Genomic DNA, 17,748 nt, shown 5'->3' with positions numbered 1-17,748 from the left:
CATTATCGGTTAGTAAATTTGAGAGGGCAGAATTATTTATTGGTAAATTAGAAGTGGCAGAATTATTGGTTGGTAAGAAAAGAATTGCAGTGATTGGTTGGCACATTAGAGATGCTTGATGTTGTCTGTGGATAAATCAAGGTTGGTCAGATATTGGAGGCCAAATTAAAGATGGCCATATTATTTATGGTTGCTCTGGTGAATGTTGAAATCCTGCTTTTTGTGTTTCGAGCAAGTAAGCACTGGGAGGGTTTTCTGTTAATATGGAAGTAAACATACACATAATTGTACTCTTTTAATTTTTAATGGAACTATGTGTTAGATGAATTTGTGCAGAGTGACAGGGGGCTTCTGAAATTGTTTGTATGAATTGAGGATTAAAGAAAGGTGCTAGATTGCTAGAGATAAAGGCTGAAGCCTTTGCAATTCTGGCAGTAAGCTGGGGCAGTGCAGGCAGTACAAGTTATGCTTCACTGGCCCAAAGTCAGCTGGCACCAGGAAGAGCTGGTGATCTGAATCCCTTTCCTGAGGATTCCTTCCTGCTGCTTGAGAGCTGGAGCCCTGCTTTATTTGTCAGTGAATTGAGATCAGCAAGGATATGGGGCAGTGGTGCCTTCAAAGCAGTAATTTCTGTGAGATGTGGGGATTTCTGTGGGCGCTGGCCTCTGCTTCTTGCATAAAAAGTAAACCACCAAGACCGAGTCAATACCCACGTGCTGTAACCATGTAGTGATAGATTTTTGCTGAAGAACTGTAGCTGAAATCACCGTATTCTTGCTAGACAACCACAACAGATGAATTTTGTATCTCATTGATATCACAAATGACATAAGCTTTCTATTGAAATAGAGTACTGCAGTAGAAACACTCTGTTTTCTGGCATTTTCACATTTTCAGTTGTCTCCAGCTTTTCTGCTTTCTTTCCCTTTACTTGCAGAACTACTACTTAAAAGCAATCCTGCTCTTGTATACTATGTTTGAGCATTTCTGAAGATAAAGCGTGTTTCAGTATAAAACACTAAGAAAAAGTCTTTTCATTTGACAAGCTTCGCAAACAACGCACAGAACACAACAGTTAAACAATTAAATAATTTAGATTTTAACAATACTGAAAACAATAATAGAATACTTGTTAAGAAAAGCCTATGGTTGTTTATATAGCTGTAGAATTCTACAATGGAGACTGATGCTAATTAATCAGATTTACTTTTCCAAAGGGACACTTCATAATGTTTTTGACAATAATAGAGATGGAGTCAGGGAGGATGTATTTTAAAACTTTAGGAAAGTCTTAAATTTTGAAACATTAAAATTTGCTTTTTATATGAACTCCTGTAACAACAGTGCCCCTACCTTTCTTGTCTACTAATTCTGCCAAAACTGATGTGTTTATTTGGAAACAGTAAAGTATGTTTGACATTTTTAAGACACAGCTAGGGGGAATTTTACGAAAGTGAAGGGGGTGAAAAGGAATTTTTATCCTGCTAAAGTAGCAACACAATCGCAAGATATTTGAGTTTTATAAATCTCCTGGATTGAGATAACATATGCTGCTCATTTTTTGGTATTTTCATTGAATCAAAAAGTTAGGACTTGGAATACACCAGAGCATTTCAGTAACACAATGATTTTTCAGTTTAAGAGTCCAACTTGAACTACTCATCTGGAAAGTTTTAGCTGAAACCATCATAATTAATTAGAAATGGTTTAACTAGTACAGAAAAATATAATTGCAGGCCTCCCTCTTATTGTGGGTAGATGTCTGCATGACCTGCTCTCCAAAAATGAAATAATCCTATTGGAGCCAACCACATTCTGCTCTCAGCTCTCAAGATCAAGTAGGCTCACAATGTAAGGTAGCTCCGCTTGGGTTGTTGCATACTTCAAGGGTTTTACAGTGGTGATTTGTTTCAGCTCATTACAAACCTTTAAATCCATATTCAGACTTTCTCAAAATCTGGGTTATCGAAATGGGACAAATTGTCTTCCGTTGCTGTTCGAAGGCAGCGTGAGATAGGAAATGCAGATGAGAAAAAAACCCAACAGCAATCATAAAACAGAGAAGTGAAAAATGGTATGGATATAAAATAGGACTTGTGGATGGCTTTTTTTTTTTTTCTTCCAAACAATACCTAATAACTTCTAACTGAAAACATCTTAATGCAAGAAAGTAGAGGCAAGACATTAGAAAAGACAAGACTTTGGGTCTACCATTGTTTCAAGTACAGATGAGCATAGGATTTCACAAGAAATAATTGCCTGTAGTTTCAGCTGGTAAAATAAACTTTAGATATATGTTGATTTCTCAAGGCATTTATCTGATGAATTCTTTCCAAGCTCATTGCAGAAACTGGGATAAATCATTCTACTTGGGCTCGGTAGGTCCACTTCTCTTTCCAACTTTTTATAACAGACAAAATCATACTTCTTGACAAAAATTCATTTTTGTCAGGTTGATATCAGCAACAGTGTATATCTGCCACTCTTTATTAATACAACTAGTAAAAAGCTTAATAGTATGAGTATTTACAAAATGTAAAGCTTAAAATGAAAATCTTGACAACTTATATGCAGGAAATTTTTGTTCTGGCTGTAACGTTCTGGATTTTCCTTTTCCTTTTTTGCTATTCATTGAGCACAACATAAACTGAGGTTTTAAGCATAAGTATTTCTAACCAAAACTGCAGCTTTATGGTTAGAATGGATATGTCGTGTGATATTGCTTGTGCCTTTTGATTAAAGAAACTCTATACCTGCCTCTATTTGAAACTTCCCTGTGCTAAATGTCAGATTTGCCTTTTACAGTTCTCGATTTGCGCATTGTCGCCTGATTTACATAATATATTTAGTAAAACACTGGAAATATAACACTTCATTTTTGTCACATGCTAACATTGTCCAACATTCTTTGCAACTGTTTGCCATTTGCAGTTACAAATCAATGACAATTCAAGGATTATATTTGATATATTTTTAGAAAACAGTGATAATTTTCAAAATGATTGTAAGGTATTTCAGGAAAGAAGAAAGTGGAATACTATATTATTCTGAATTTTGTCAAATATTTGGCAGGTTTATGTACCTATTTAGACCTTTATGTTCCTACAGGGTTTTCTTGCCAGTTGTAAGTCCTGCTTTTGTAGGAGTTCACAAGTAATAATTAAAACTCTTGTAACAAGTCAAAGCCTACACTGTATTACCATGGCAAAAATAGCTAAATAGTGCCTAAGTGCCTAAGATGATTAAGAAATTTTAACTTGCTCATTTGAATAGAATAACATGAACTATCTTATTCTGACATATTTACTGTGATCATAAAATAATTTTTAAAAATAAAAATAAATGTAAACAGTTGCATATTGGCTTTTTTTTTTGCCAACCGCAGATGTTTGAAAAGCTAAAGGCTATTTGAATTGTGCTGTGAATAGACTATTCTCCAGTGTAGGAAGAACAAGTTCTTCCCAGGATTCAAACACAATATTTTTCGTCTTTACTGTGAAAAGCTTTTTCCACTTATTTTCTTCATAGGACTAAAAGGCCTTTCTGTTCTTTCAGTTGAGCGACCTCTGCCTTTTGGGGGTAAATGGAGTTTCTGCTCCACTCACCCGTCACCACCACCCAGCAATTCTGTGGTTTCTGTGCCTGAGCTAGGTGAACAATTAGTACAGTGGGTAGGAAGAAAGAAAAGAGAAGTATGCAAGCATGCATACATAGTTGTTCCATGAAAGAAGGGAGTAAGATTGGTGACCATAAGAAAAAGATCTTAAAACATCTCTCAGGTAGAAATGGGGACATTTTGTAGTATAGCAAGGTGATCAGGAATTAATTTGAAAGCTCACTTTTAATAGCTTAGGCAGTCTTGCAGTTACATGTCAAAGGGATACACGTCATGCATTCGAAGATGCGATGTACAATCTGTGGTATCCTTCACAGTCTATTCAGGTGATTTTGTCACACTGCAGCTTGTCAGAATGTCACTGAAGTGTCTCGGCAACTCTGGGCATGGAGTTTTTGCATAGTTTTTTGTTCAATTTTCAAATATAATTCATTAGGTGCGTTCAAGCTTTTCTGGACAGGCTTTGATGGGCTTGAATTTTGAAATTTGAGACTTGAGGATCTAAGGTGTAGACACTGTGTTATTGAAGAGCTAGTGAACAGAAGAAGTTCTTAAGCACAAGTTAATCCTGGGCAAAGTCTAGCTCAGCTGATTGCGATTCATTGGCAACTGACTGTAATGGCGTATGTAAAGTAAAGTGCAAGTGTCCACACTGCTGAGACCATCAACATGGTACACCTGTATTGTTCATGGTAATAGATGTAGATAAACACACTTCAAAGGGACCAAGGCTTGCCAATACTTACACAAACAAGTATTCCTTCACATCTAACATATTTTTTAATGTTAGTTTGTAAATGCATCCAATCTGGCATTTACTCTATGAATTTCACTCACTGTTGTTATGAACCTGGCATCCTTCCTGAGTATTGTATATGTTGTGGTTTGGTTACGTTCAATAGAACTGTCTACACTAAGTTTTTAAAAACTTTTAAGATGAATATGCACCATTTTAAAATATGCAAATATATTGCATTCATCCTTTAAAAAAAGTGGCTAATGAATGACTTTAGACATTGATGTACTTAAATTCCTGTAATCTGTGTGGTTTTGTTAAATTAAATGAAATTACCTTCATTTTGTAAAGTAATAAGTAAATTAAAGGGAAAGCCTTTGTAGGCTACTGTTTTTATGATGTCTTAACCTTAAGTAGAAAGAAAGCTGAGCCAACTAGTTGTTCTTGCTTTTATTAAAGTTCCTGTTTGCAGCGCGCTGATGGGAGACATTAATCTTTGTAGTAATGCTGAGGAAAAGGGGCTTAGACACTTAGGCTGAATAAATCATTCCAGAGCCCATTTGGATCTGTTGGCACCTTCCCTGTTACATTGTTGCTGGATAAAAGGCTTCTTTAGGTGTTAAAAGGTTGAATAGCACAATTGGCTTATTGCAAAATTGCCCTCCATAATTTGTGAGTGTTCTGGTTGGGGATAGAAAGCACTGGGGCAGGATGCTTTGAGCATCTGTAGTTGTTCAAGAAATTAATATCCTCTCGAACATGCATGGCAAGCCTGTGAGTTGGCACTCATAAAATTAAGGACAGATTTTTCTTTTGTCCTGCAATATCCCGTGTCATCTCTGTCACCGAGACCATCTAGTGATGCTTCCAGTCTAGTTCTGACGTATTTGTTGACACTAGAGAGGAAGAAGAGTATTTGAAAGGCTTCCTATTTATGTTGTGTAGGTCCGTCTCCAATCACTTCATTAAAATCTTTGGAGGCTAGGGGATAAGCCACATATATGAGTTCAAAAGTGGGGTTATCCATTCATCTTTCCCTTGATTATCTATGAATATGCTGAATAAAATCATCAGATTCCAGGAGTGGTTTCTTGCTTCAGTTCCTTCATATCTTGCTGTCTTCCAGGCAGCTTTTGATGGATTTTTTTTTCAGTCTATTTGTGTCTGCAACATGCTGATCCATTTGTATTTGTCTCAGAAGTCCCTCACTGCTCTGTTTTGCCAAACAGCCATGCGCTCAAAATCCTCCTCTTCAGAAATCGGTTTTGGCTGTGACCCTCCTTGGCCCCTTCTGGATTCAATTCAGGTGCGGTTCTATGGATGTTCAATGTAGGATGCAGTCAAAATGTGTCTCCATGTCATTACTGTGGCAGCCAAGGTGAAGGAGCAGATGGAAAGACAGGGAATGAGCTGTGCTGGGCAGCGCTATGGAACTGGAAGGTTCACAGCCTTTTCACCACACATCTCCTGTCCTCAGTAAATCAATAACTGGTGTGATTTCTTTTCACTGCCCCCAGGTGGGCTTGCCTGTCTTCTGGACTATTCTATGCACTTAAAAATTAACGGGGTGGGATTGCTCATTGGGTGGGTTTTTCCTGATTTCCACAGCATTAATTGCTGTTACATAAAAAAGTGGCTACAGACATTAGAGTGAAATTATCATACAGTAGTGGCTAAACATTTTCAATAGCAGTCAGTCAACAATTATATACTACAAGTTATACTATCTTTTCTAGTCTGTTCTTTGACTGAAGATGCAGCTATTATTAGCCAGGTGATAATCAAATGCTTAAAATAGTCATATAAAAGGAGATTTGAAGAATAATGCATGCTAGAAGCTAATAAGCATTTCACTCCCCCATGAGATGCATTGAGGTGTAGAAATTCAAGCTATATCACTGTATTTTTAACTGACAAAATAGCTCTTGAGACTGTTATATTTTCGCAATGTATTTTATTCATAAAACAATCTCATAAACACAGATCATCTTTAAGGTAATGGATGTAATGTGCAAAAATTATTTTGAATAAGTTAGTTGTTAGATGGCACAAATCAAAGTTAAAGGAATATTGAAACAGAAGTAAAATGAAAAACAACGTGGAATGTCTTAATACATTTTGTTTTTCAATGAAGTAATAGAATGTCACTTTACAAGTTCTAACATAATTGGGATTATTTGAAAGCTAACATCCTGTACACGTATTGTAATAGACAGAAACATACTTTTTCGAGTCAGCCAGTTTTCAGTGGACTGGGAGTGAAACACTGTTTTTCATACACATGTAATCCTCGTAAACCTGTTGATCACCAATGGTTTGCAATCTAAAAACTCAAGCAATGAGCAGTATTTTGTAATGCATCACCAATAAAAGAAGGGAGAGGACAAGAGTTAGTGGGTTGTGTTCACTTCAGAGTGTGAATTTCCCAGGGAAGTACTAATAATTTAGATCATTTCTTAAGCAGCAGAACAAATCTGTGTTTCTCTCTTGATACAGGATCTTATTTCCTTTCTACCTTTAGTCTCCTCTCACTGTCTCTGGCCCAGAGCTGTGTTTAAGTACAGTGGCTTGTGCAGTGACTCAGTTCGGTTCATTTTGTACAGGACAGATTATGGATAACACAGTATATCTAGTTCTGTTCAAATGCTTCCAAATTGAGTATATATTAAAATTACTACTTTTAGATGAACGGTTGAAAAGATAACAACAAAAACAACTCACCTGTTAGGTCACAGTCTTAGAGTATACCTTCACCAGATGCTGAATTTAAACTTTACTTTTTAGTAATTTTATATTCCTCATATATTTGGGATTCTGACCTGATTATTACAATAAATAAATTGCAGAAATATAAAATGCGATGATCAATATAAAAAGAAAGCTTCTGTCAGGTAGAGCACCTGAGTACTATTTATTGTATATTTATTGTTTGGTATTTGAAGATTGTGAATATTGGTTTTAGGCAGTGGATAATGTCTGTCACTTTGTAATATAGCTGATGCTAATCACCTGTCGGGTTTTTTTCATGATATCTAAGCTGTGATTCTCCATCTCAGGAAACCCTACAAGGATGTTCTACTTCAGATAAATAAAGACTGCAAACTAAGTAAAGATAATAAGGATAAATAAAATGACAACTCTGCCTCAATTAAAAGATAACTAAAGACGGCATCCACTTTGAAAACACCCCAGAAGCAGACCCACTTCATGAAGCCTGGATCTGTACTGCTGTCCCCAGGAAGATATGGAGCTTCTGAATTTGAAGAAAGAGTAAAAAGGCAGAAGCCCATATTAGGAGAAAAGCTCATGATAACCCTATCAAGAAGCAGAAGACAAAACCCTGTGTGTTCTAAAGCTGTGGAAAACTTTGAACTTAAAAGAAAAGGTAAGCTCAAACCATGTAAGAGAAAGTGGCTCAAAACTTTTGATGTTAATAAAAAAATATAAATCTTTAATTCTTAAGTGAGATGCAGGTAAAGGTGATTATCATAAAAAATCCCTTTCTGAATTCTTCACTTCTCCTCGGTGTTTTCATGATGGGATCCTCCCAAAGTGCTCGGAGTAGCATATGTGCATGCAGTAGTTTCAGCACGTTGTGTGTCATGGCATCATGGAACAAGTTGCCCAGGGAAGCTGTGGCTGCCCCATCCCTGGAGGTGTTCCAGGCCAGGTTGGATGGGCCTTGGGCAGCCTGAGCCAGTGGGAGGTGTCCCTGCTCATGGCAGGGGGGTAGGAACTGGATGATCTTTAAGGTCCCTTCCAACCCAAACTATGCCACGATTCTATGTCAGACAAGGTATAGGAGACTGGGTCTCTGTGGAAGGGCCAAGGCTTAATGTCAGCATCTTTCATCTTAGAACTATGTGATATCTGGTGTTTGATTCCACTTCCTATCAATCAGGAAAGCAGAAAATTGGCCTAGTTTACAATACCAATTATTATTAAATTGCATGGTGGGCCTGAGTCTAATTTTACCCTGATTTTATAGAGCCATTGACTTTAATGGAATTGTTCCAAATTCTTCGCTGGCATAACTGCAAGTAGAAGTAGGCCCAATAACTGTCATGTAAAACAAAATCATTCAATCTTGTAAACCATAAAGCAGGTTACATGGGAGTTAAGTGTAGGCCCAATAAATTACTCTTTCAGATCATGTGTTAAATGGCAACCTTGGATACTTGCAGTCAATTAAAATTTTCCTGGCACATTTTCATAGAACATGGGATATTTGTTACTAATCGTGTCCAAAAGAAATTCTAGCTAGTATAATTGTATTTTACTTAGCTAAAATTGCCTTTGTATTCATAGTTAGGTAGTTATTCATCACTCCATCTTTCAGAAAACCCAAACAATTGTGTAGTGGTTTCAGTGCAGATGACAGCTGTGTTATCACTCAGAAGCAGTATGCAGTAGAGTTTTTCTTTCCCTGTGCAGCTGAACTGCACAGTGTCTTTAAAGTCTAGAATTGGGGAAAAAAGTGTCAAGACTGCTGTTTGAGTAGTTAGGCACAGATCCTCAGCTATTATAAATTACCGTAGATCATATGGTAATTACCATAAATTACCAAGAAACATAATCTTAGTTGATCTGCTTCTTATCACTTTAAATAATGTGTATTTTAATTCATCATGTCCCTTGGGGTTTATTTTTCCTACCTATTTATATAAAATATTTTATGACAATTCAGTCTTAAATAAGAAAACAAGGTATAGGTTATTACATTTTTTCTGGTTCTTCTTGTGCTAGTCCTGAATTTTTCTGAAAGTAACTCTAAATACTTCAGATTGGGTATCATAACAATAAATATTCTGTCCTTCTGCCTCTTTGGGCAAACAAATCTCCACCTAGGACCACCTTATTTAACACTTAGCTGTTGCCACATCCAAGAAGATGATGTGGATTTTGCCAGTCATTAGGAAGATGGAGTAGTGCAACCACGCTAAGGAATTCATTCAGGATTAAAAATGTTTCCAAAGAAGATGCCTCACATAGACCTGTAACGTATATGTGGGGTGCAGTGTGTTCCTTTTATGCCCCATAGGAAAGCCTACCAAAACTGTGGATATGAGACATTAGTTGAGGAGAGGGTTTGAGGGAATGAATGATAGTCAGCCCCAACACCTACAGAGGGTCCCAAATAAGTATGATACTGTTCGTGTTAACACGTTATTTATTACTTTTACATCATCTATAGTCTGTACAACTTCACTCTTCTGCCTTTCAAAATGTTGTGTGCAGGCAGGGAGCAGTGGCATTTTGTCTTAGAGCAGCTGATCAGTTTTATGTGAATATGCTGGGAAAACTAGGCAAAATGTTTCAGCAAACTCCAGACGTGTCCATTAGCAGTCATCTTCTTTGCATTCTAATAAACAAAAAAAACAGAAACTGATTTTGCTGGTAGTACTAGTGGTGGTTCTAAAACATTGTGAGCATGTTTGTATGCTTTGAAAAAAGCAAAGAAGTGCGTGTGAAACGATACCCGAGCACTTGAGTATATCAGGATACAAGAGTGCTGCACAAGAGTGCTGTGACCAAGCTAGAAAATGGAATGCGGATAGAAATAGTGGTACAGCTTACCAGTCTCCTGACCTGAAATATCATATCTTCTTGGCTTTCAGTTCCACAATACTATATACTTGGCTTCCCCAGTTCAAGTCCATAACAAATTACTTGCATGCTGTGCTGGGATTAAAAAAAAAAAAAGAAAAAAATTTCAAAACGGCTGCAGTTGGCTCTGTAGTGTGGCTTCAACTGATTCCCAAACACAGCCAACACACACAGTCCTCCTCCACTTGTAGACCTTCTGGTTTGTCTTGGCCTATGCAGCCCTTTGTCTTCTGGCAAAATTTCACTGGAAACTTCACACCATTATTGTTTGATCTTTACCAACTCATCTCAAGGAAGAGGAGCTATGTTTTAGCTTCTCTTCTTTCTCTGCAATAAAGACAGGATGGAGAGAGAAAGTTAATGTAAGGAATCAGCCATGTACAAGCCTAGTCTCAAGATCCCCAAGAAGTTTCCAACAGGTGTCACCCTGGGCTTTCCATATGTTCTTCAGTGAGGTATTTGCCAGGATAACCACTGACTGTAGTAAGAGTAATGGGGTCTTACTGTATTTTCCATCTGTATTTTCCATGCAGTGTACACAGAACACTTACGCTCTCCGGACCAAGAGGACTGTGAAAACCTTTGTTAAGTCCAACACATTGTTTTCTAGGAGTAGAAGTCAGTGGACATCTAAGTAGGAAAAAAGTAGGAGGCTATGGCACATACCTTTTCACGCCTGCCACCTTTACTGACCAAACCATGCTTATGGTTTTAATAGAGACATGAAGACTTTGTGGTGAAAGGGATTGTAGCAGCTTAACAGTTTACATACACAGAAGCAACATAACAAATACTTTGAATTTCTTCAATAATGACATCAGGATGTTATCCTGAATTGTATTTTCCAAGATGTGAGATAACAGCACAGTACGAAAACATTCAAGAAACTGCTATTAATTGTCAATAGAACCTGATAAATACACAGTGAGTTCTAATTGCCAGCTCTATTCTGAATTCATCTCTGTTTAGGTTTTGGAGAGTCTGACTCAGAAACAAAGTCATCATGTTAGAAAGTCATGTTATTTTTAATGATTCGAACCGAGTTGCTTCAAAAAGTTGTTTTAAAAACCACTTTGATTTCAAACATTTTTTACTGGATGTGTATTCCAGATATATGAACTGTGTGGGAAATGCAGATGTTCTAACTTACTCAGTGTTTTGAAAAGTCAACATGACTCTTAGGAGATGTTAATATATTGGAACAGTGGCAACCAAAGGAGTGTCTGGAGCCAGCTGGTAAGAAGTACTCTCGTAGTTCAGGGTCTGGGCCTAAAATGAAAAACTGACAATTTCCAGTTTTGGAATGAAAAAAAAATTGCTTTTTGTTCATCTGCCGTGTGAAAATGGTAAAAAAAAAAAAACCAAACCAATCTGTTTTCAGTATGCATTTTCAGATAAAATTAATTTTTATTTAGATATCTTGGGAAGAAGTGAAGTCTTCCTATAAAAGTACTTTGGTCACTGAAGTTTTCTCTTTATGAAGATATTCTTACAACCAAACAAACTCAGCACCTTGGATTCATTTAGACTGATGGTGTCTTTATTTAATTTTCAGGTTGGAGAAAGAATCAGATACTTACTTCTTGAACATACTCCTACAATAAGTGTGGGATGGGACCTTATCATGGGGCAGGGCAGGCTCAGGCCCTGTGTAAACCTCATAGACCATCTGAACTTTCCTTAAACAGCCGGATTAAGTACCGCTGCTTTCTCTGGTTATGTGGATGTAAGGTCAGGAACTGTGGGACAGAAATATAGGAGAGAAGAATATGATTTTGGGTGTACCAATCCAATCCATGGAGAGAAAGACATCTAGCAGTGGTTTGTTCCTTTCATAAACAGTTTTTTTGCTTTGCTTGTACCATCGCTTATTCATTTGGATTATTAACAGGCTTTTTAAAACTATTAAAGCCTTGCCACTCCTCTTCAAAACTGCCTCTGGGCATCTTTGATTTGAATGGTTAGCATTTACTCCCTAAGGTCTTATCGACCTTGGCAGTGTTACAAATCATATTTTCACATGCATGAATTGCCCTTGACTAATTTCTCCAGTACAGTTTGAACATAAATAACCTTCCTTTGGCAGCTGCATTTTTCACTTGTTTATTTTTAAGAGACATGGTGTAAATGGGTGTATGGTTATATGGAATACTGTAAAGCAAATCTGTTTGGTTAAGAACATGCATTATTGTTTTCCTTGAGTATGTTAATGCTAGATGGAAAAAATTCTTTTTTTCTTTTCTTTTTTTCTTTTCTGATCTTCCTTTTGAAATCATACAGTTCACAGTGACTTTTGATGCTATTCTCCCCCATAGTAGTTATGGATTTCTAAGAAAACAGTGAAATTAAGTTTCTCATTGTGACATGGGACAAATACTCCGTAACACCCTTCTCTATTTAGTTAGCAAACATCAAAAAATATATAGAGTCAGAAAAAATAGATTTTGAAAAATCTAACTTGTAATAAAAACAATTTCAGGGCCACTCAAAATAATACAGACACATTGTAAGTAGCAACATCAGAAAACAGCTCAGGAAAGAAATACAAGAACATAATGGAACTTCACTATCAGTAGCCAAGTATCAAGAAAATACCTTATGCTGTGTCACCCAGAGGATTCCAGACTGGAAGCATGGAATATGAGCACTACATAGTGTCAGGAACAGGAGACAGAGCAGTTCCCATGTTTGTCATAGATGTAGGAAGTGACCTGCCAAGCTATGCAGCTTGGAAGCAACAGAGAAGATAATAAGGGTTGGAAAGCAAGTTTTCCCAGTCCAAGTTCAAGCTCTATAGCCACTATAGCCTGGTGTGTTAAGGAAAAGCACTGTATTAGAGAATGAATTAACTGCCATGGGGCTGAACATTGTAAGACATGTTAAAAATTCTAATAGAAAGGAGATAACTTTGTAATTTACTTGGTCACGTCTTATCTTACATAACTGTAAATAAACAAAGGTTGGTAAGGTAACAACAAATTCTTCTTATTCTGGAGTAAGTCAGCTTTTTTAATCCATAACTATTAACAGCTTGTTAGAATGTACTGAATAATTTGGCTGGCGTCTGTGACACAATGTGTGCAATCATTTATTTGTATATGCTGTGAATACTTCCTTAGTGATGCAACTGGAAATCATATGCATGAATATACTACAGGGTAGTCTTGATAGTTCCACTAGCAGAAGCAGAACTCTGTGATGTGTTTTCTGTCCATAATCTTTGGCTAGGAATAGGATTTTTCCTTCTCACCTGGAGACATATATTTTCAGTTCCTTTTACAATGTTCTCACCAGACATTTTCCTGAACTTTGGCCAAAATTTTATTGACAGCAGTATGAGTTTCATTGTCTAATTCTTGAATTGTGCTTGAGATGGAAACAATACCTTCATTTCCTGACACCATTTTCAGAAACTCTGGCAGCAGTCCCATCACTGCCTCACCAGCTATGACAGAGCTATGTCCAGGGACTGGAAAAGGATGCTGTTTTCAGTCTTAACTCCAGTGGTTGTTGGTGGGAGCTGCAGTTGGGACTCTGTGGGCCTCACTGACCAGGATATCAGAAAGACAAAGTCGTCATAGTTACTTTCTCAGAGTGTATTGTACTAGCAGCTGTATAACAGGGAAATTCAGAGGCAGTACTTAATATTAATGACCTGGATATTTCAAGTAGAAAAAGATTCTTTGAAATAGGAACCCTTAAGGAATTTAAGGAATTTTCCACTGTTTTCATAAGGAAAAACCTCTTTTTCATTGAAGAGGTTTTTTTAAACAATATTTCTACAGTTTTTTACTAAATGGTATCCTGTGGACTTTCTCCTGGATTCCCATCAGTGACTAACTATCATTTCTGCTGATATTATCTTTCAGATCTTTTACTTTATAAAAAGTCCTTTTTATGTGTGTAAAAGTCTAATATAAAGAGTAATCTAACGATGAGAGTCTAGAGACAAAAGTCTCCTCTTGTTCAGATTGAAGACCTTGTTTATGGAACCTCGCTAGACTTCAGCCTAAGGAGCAATGTCTTCACCGTAAGAAAGAGCTGTTCTACTGTAATTTTCACTGTTAGTGCTATATACTAAGTACTCAAAGGTTGTGTGCTCCTTAAAGTACTTGACTTTAGCTACCACATTAATAACTATCTACTGTTTGTTATTTAAGTTGAAGACCGCTGAAGACTCTTGAGAGCTTCTTGTATTAGCTGTCTGAAGTACTGTCAGTATGACACACATTCTTTTCCTTTTAGAAAAGGCATAGTGTAATAGAAAGTTGACAGTGGATAATTTTCTAATTATGTGGCGTGCTCCCTACTTCACAGGCTCACTGGCAGTTTCAGAGAAACAAAAGGATAAATGTAAAACTGATCTTCCATCTGCACAATGACACCTGAGAGAAAGTTCCAGTCAAATCAGCATGCATTCAGGTAAGGATCTTGTGTAAGGTTTCATTATAAATCCTCAGCAGAGTAAATGTTTATAATAGAGTAAGCAGCTTGGATTGCTGTACTTTATTGAGAAAATATTTTTAAAACTTCAAGTTTTAAGCAACAGATCAGAGCGAGAACAGAGGTGATTGCATCTCTGCCTGAAAAAAAATGCAATCATTGAAGGGAAATAAATCCTGAGGGAGGAGGAGCTCTAAATATTTTCAGAGACCTGAAGAATTAGATCACCTTAAACAGGTTGCCTAATCAGTGTTCTAAGTCAAGCTGGTTGTTCTGTACTCTTTCCCTCCATTCTACTGTTATGCTAGACTAATAATTTATTACACTATTGTCAAGTCAGAGAAGGTGACTTTTTCTTGATTTCTTATGTTATTTGGATTTACAGGATAAAATCATTACACGAGCTTCCTTGTATGCATGGTGGTAGAGCTAATCTCATGCTGTTGACGTTATCATTGTCTGTGTTTATTACAAAGGATTTCAACAAAAAAATGTGGCGGCAGTAGTCCCATCACTGCCTCACTATATTACTCAGTATGGTTCAACTACTATATATATCAGTCTCTATGGATTTATCTTCATCACTTTAAGATAAGAAAAAAAAATCTGAAATTATTTGCCAAATGAAGTTAAATTAAACTTTCAGCATATTTTCACTTCTATGTTACCTCAGTGATCCACTGCTATTCGTCTGCTCTGTATCACTCAGCACGTGTGTTTCAAAGGAGGATCGACATAGACTCATGTTTGGTCAGAAAGCAGTAGGTGAAGATTGCTCCTAGCTGCAGTGCTTCATAGGATAAATGGTTTCAAACTGACTTTTGTTGCACTTTACATAGATCTTGCCAGAGAGCTGCAAATGCATACTGTAGTTGTAGACTACTGGTCTGACAATTGCTGTGGTTTATTAAGTCTCACAGGAGTAACATCCTGATTACTAAATTATTTATTTGGAATTCTTTGGGCTGATGCAGAAATTATGTCCTGCCAAAAATAAACAGGAATCTGGATTTAAAAGGAAACAAACTATCATGACTTAAGGAATACAGTTTTATCAGATTAATTTTCTTAGTTTCATTTCTCCACCATGGAAGTTACGGTAGTATGAATTTAGATGCCAGCTTTTGAAAGTAAGCTCGTAGTGTTCAAAAAGAGTAATTTATGCTTAGCGATCCTAGCTTTACTATATTCAGTACAGAAAAGGAGCAAAAAAGAGGTCTGGGGAAGCAATTCGGAATGAAGACCTGAACTAGATGATTTGAATCTAGGAGGTACTGACTTCACCAGGTTAAGCTTAACCTTCATCTCATATTCAGAGGTACTGCAGAAATTCAAATCCCCTCACACAGAATCAGCACTAACAGTACTCAGCACTTTGCAGAACTGAGTACAAGCTTAGTTGGGCTTCTGCAGACGAGGCAATCTGAGACTTTCTAGTTACTAGAAAAAACAAGTTTCTGCCTAATAATGTTGAAAAAGCATATGCAGGATTTTTGTAAACACATGTGTTTACAACAGTGGAGACAGAGGTTGAGGTATATGCTAGCTTTGATTATATGGAACGCGTGTATGGTGAGTTCTGTAGTTGTGTACTTGGAACAATACTGTTACTCATTTCTGTGTTCTCCATCTGAGCATTCTTAACATGCATGTCTTCCTAGCCCACATAAGCACACAGAAGGACTGAAAAACAATTTTGCACAGGCGAAATTAAGCCATTTGCCCAGAGCTACATAGTAAGTCATAAGATTTGAGAGGCTTCCTATCTCCTGTTCAGTGCTCTAAATCACAGGACTCTTTCCTCCCTAATTTTTTGTAGTTGTCCAAAGTGAGCCACAAAAACAATCTACTTGATTTCTCTGTGAAGTACATTTCATAGATATACAATAAAGGGCATGTTAACAATCTTTCTACAGCTACACCTAATTCCTCAGACTCTTGAATATGCATTGCAGAAGTTTTCTCTACCTGTGACTTCATCAGTCTCACTGCTCAGCTTTGTTTGACTTTTTCTTGTTTGATTAATTTTTATTGTTGTATCATTGATCTACTCAGTGTTCTATCTAAAATATTTGAATAACGAAACCTTAAAAATCTTTGCATGTGCTATTTATAAATTTAAACCTAACAAACCTTGAATTTAGTTTTTCCAAGCCACCTATAAAAGACAAACGCACACATGCCTCTGCAGACACCAGTCTATTGTAGTGTTTATCACCGTAAAATACTGTTTTTTTTCACTGGGCTATGAGTTCTGAGCAAGACCCACAAATGCGTAAGGCAGAAGAGCCCAGGGCTGTATTTGATCACAATCTTTACACATTCCGACTGGGTCAATGAGTTTTTCCAGACAATTTAGACAATTTTGTTTCTGCAGACAAAATCTCTGGATTTCTCTTCAGTGTTTATTGAGGTAAGCTTCACAAAGTATTTGGGAAGTGTCTCTTTTTCTTTTTCCTTTTTTTTTTTTTTAAGGTTGTACGCACCTCCTTCTGGTACAAAAGAAAAATATATCGATACTAATTTAGACCTGATACACGTCTCTACAGATCTATCTAAATTTGCTAGATTAGCATGGTCACTCTCACTGCATCTTGCGTTAAAGCAAAATGGGCTCAGGTCTCCAAAAGTATATCTGGACTATACAAGGAATCACATGACATCTCTGTTATACTAACTTTGCACACAGATTGAGAATGCGGGATATGCACAAATGTGGTTGCCAGCACTATCTGCAAACAACACAGTAGATGTTTTTCCAGTTGTTGGAGGCAAGGTGCTGCAGTTAAGTCTAGCAGCACAAGACAGCACTGTTGGAATGGCTATCACTTCTTAAACTCTTTCTTCTAGAAGTTCACCACCACAGTTCTTGGTTAATCCCCCTTTAAGATGGTGAAATGTAGTTTGAATTTAGAGCTTTCTAATATTACACTTTTCTATGTTTCTCGGTTTCAGTACTATTTTTTTCAAGTAGGTAAATCTGGCCAGGATTTTTGTTGAGGGACTTGGCATTTTGGTACGGAGCTATTAAACCTAATGAGGTTTGAAGCACAGTTTGGGAGCTAAACCTATTTGCAGGCCTGATTTGTACAGTGCATCAATTATTTGTCTATCTGAAATGAAGCAGTACCATGTGTAGAGGTTTTTGTGGAGCATGGGGCTATATTTTACTCTATTTTCCCTTCTTGTTGGAATAGTAATTTTTTTAGTTCTGATGTTTAGGTTGCAAAGTTTCTGAGGCTGAGCATCAAGTAAGGTTTTGTTGTGACGTGACCGGTCTCGGTTAGCAACATCACAATGCAACTGAAAAAAATCAGAAATAGCGCAACACAAGGCTTTGTTTGTT

The 17,748-nt window shown here is 37.0% G+C and overlaps 1 long non-coding RNA gene across 3 annotated transcripts in view; it reads left to right on the top strand.

Annotated features, from left to right (window-relative positions):
• Positions 1-17,748, top strand: part of LOC128853540 (uncharacterized) — a 171,866-nt gene that overhangs the window by 52,603 nt on the left and 101,515 nt on the right. For 2 of the 3 annotated variants that reach the window (XR_008452139.1, XR_008452141.1), the window contains exons 6-7: positions 7,409-7,737; positions 14,277-14,381. This is a non-coding gene — a long non-coding RNA (uncharacterized LOC128853540). Of the gene's footprint in view, positions 1-5,581; positions 5,659-7,408; positions 7,738-14,276; positions 14,382-17,748 lie in introns of all 3 variants that reach the window. The other variant, XR_008452140.1, reaches the window with a different exon arrangement.

Source organism: Cuculus canorus, chromosome 13, assembly GCF_017976375.1.
Source record: "Cuculus canorus isolate bCucCan1 chromosome 13, bCucCan1.pri, whole genome shotgun sequence".
Lineage (NCBI taxonomy): Eukaryota > Metazoa > Chordata > Aves > Cuculiformes > Cuculidae > Cuculus > Cuculus canorus.
The sequence above is the reverse complement of the archived record's forward strand: the minus strand, read 5'-3'. Positions and strand labels throughout refer to the sequence as shown.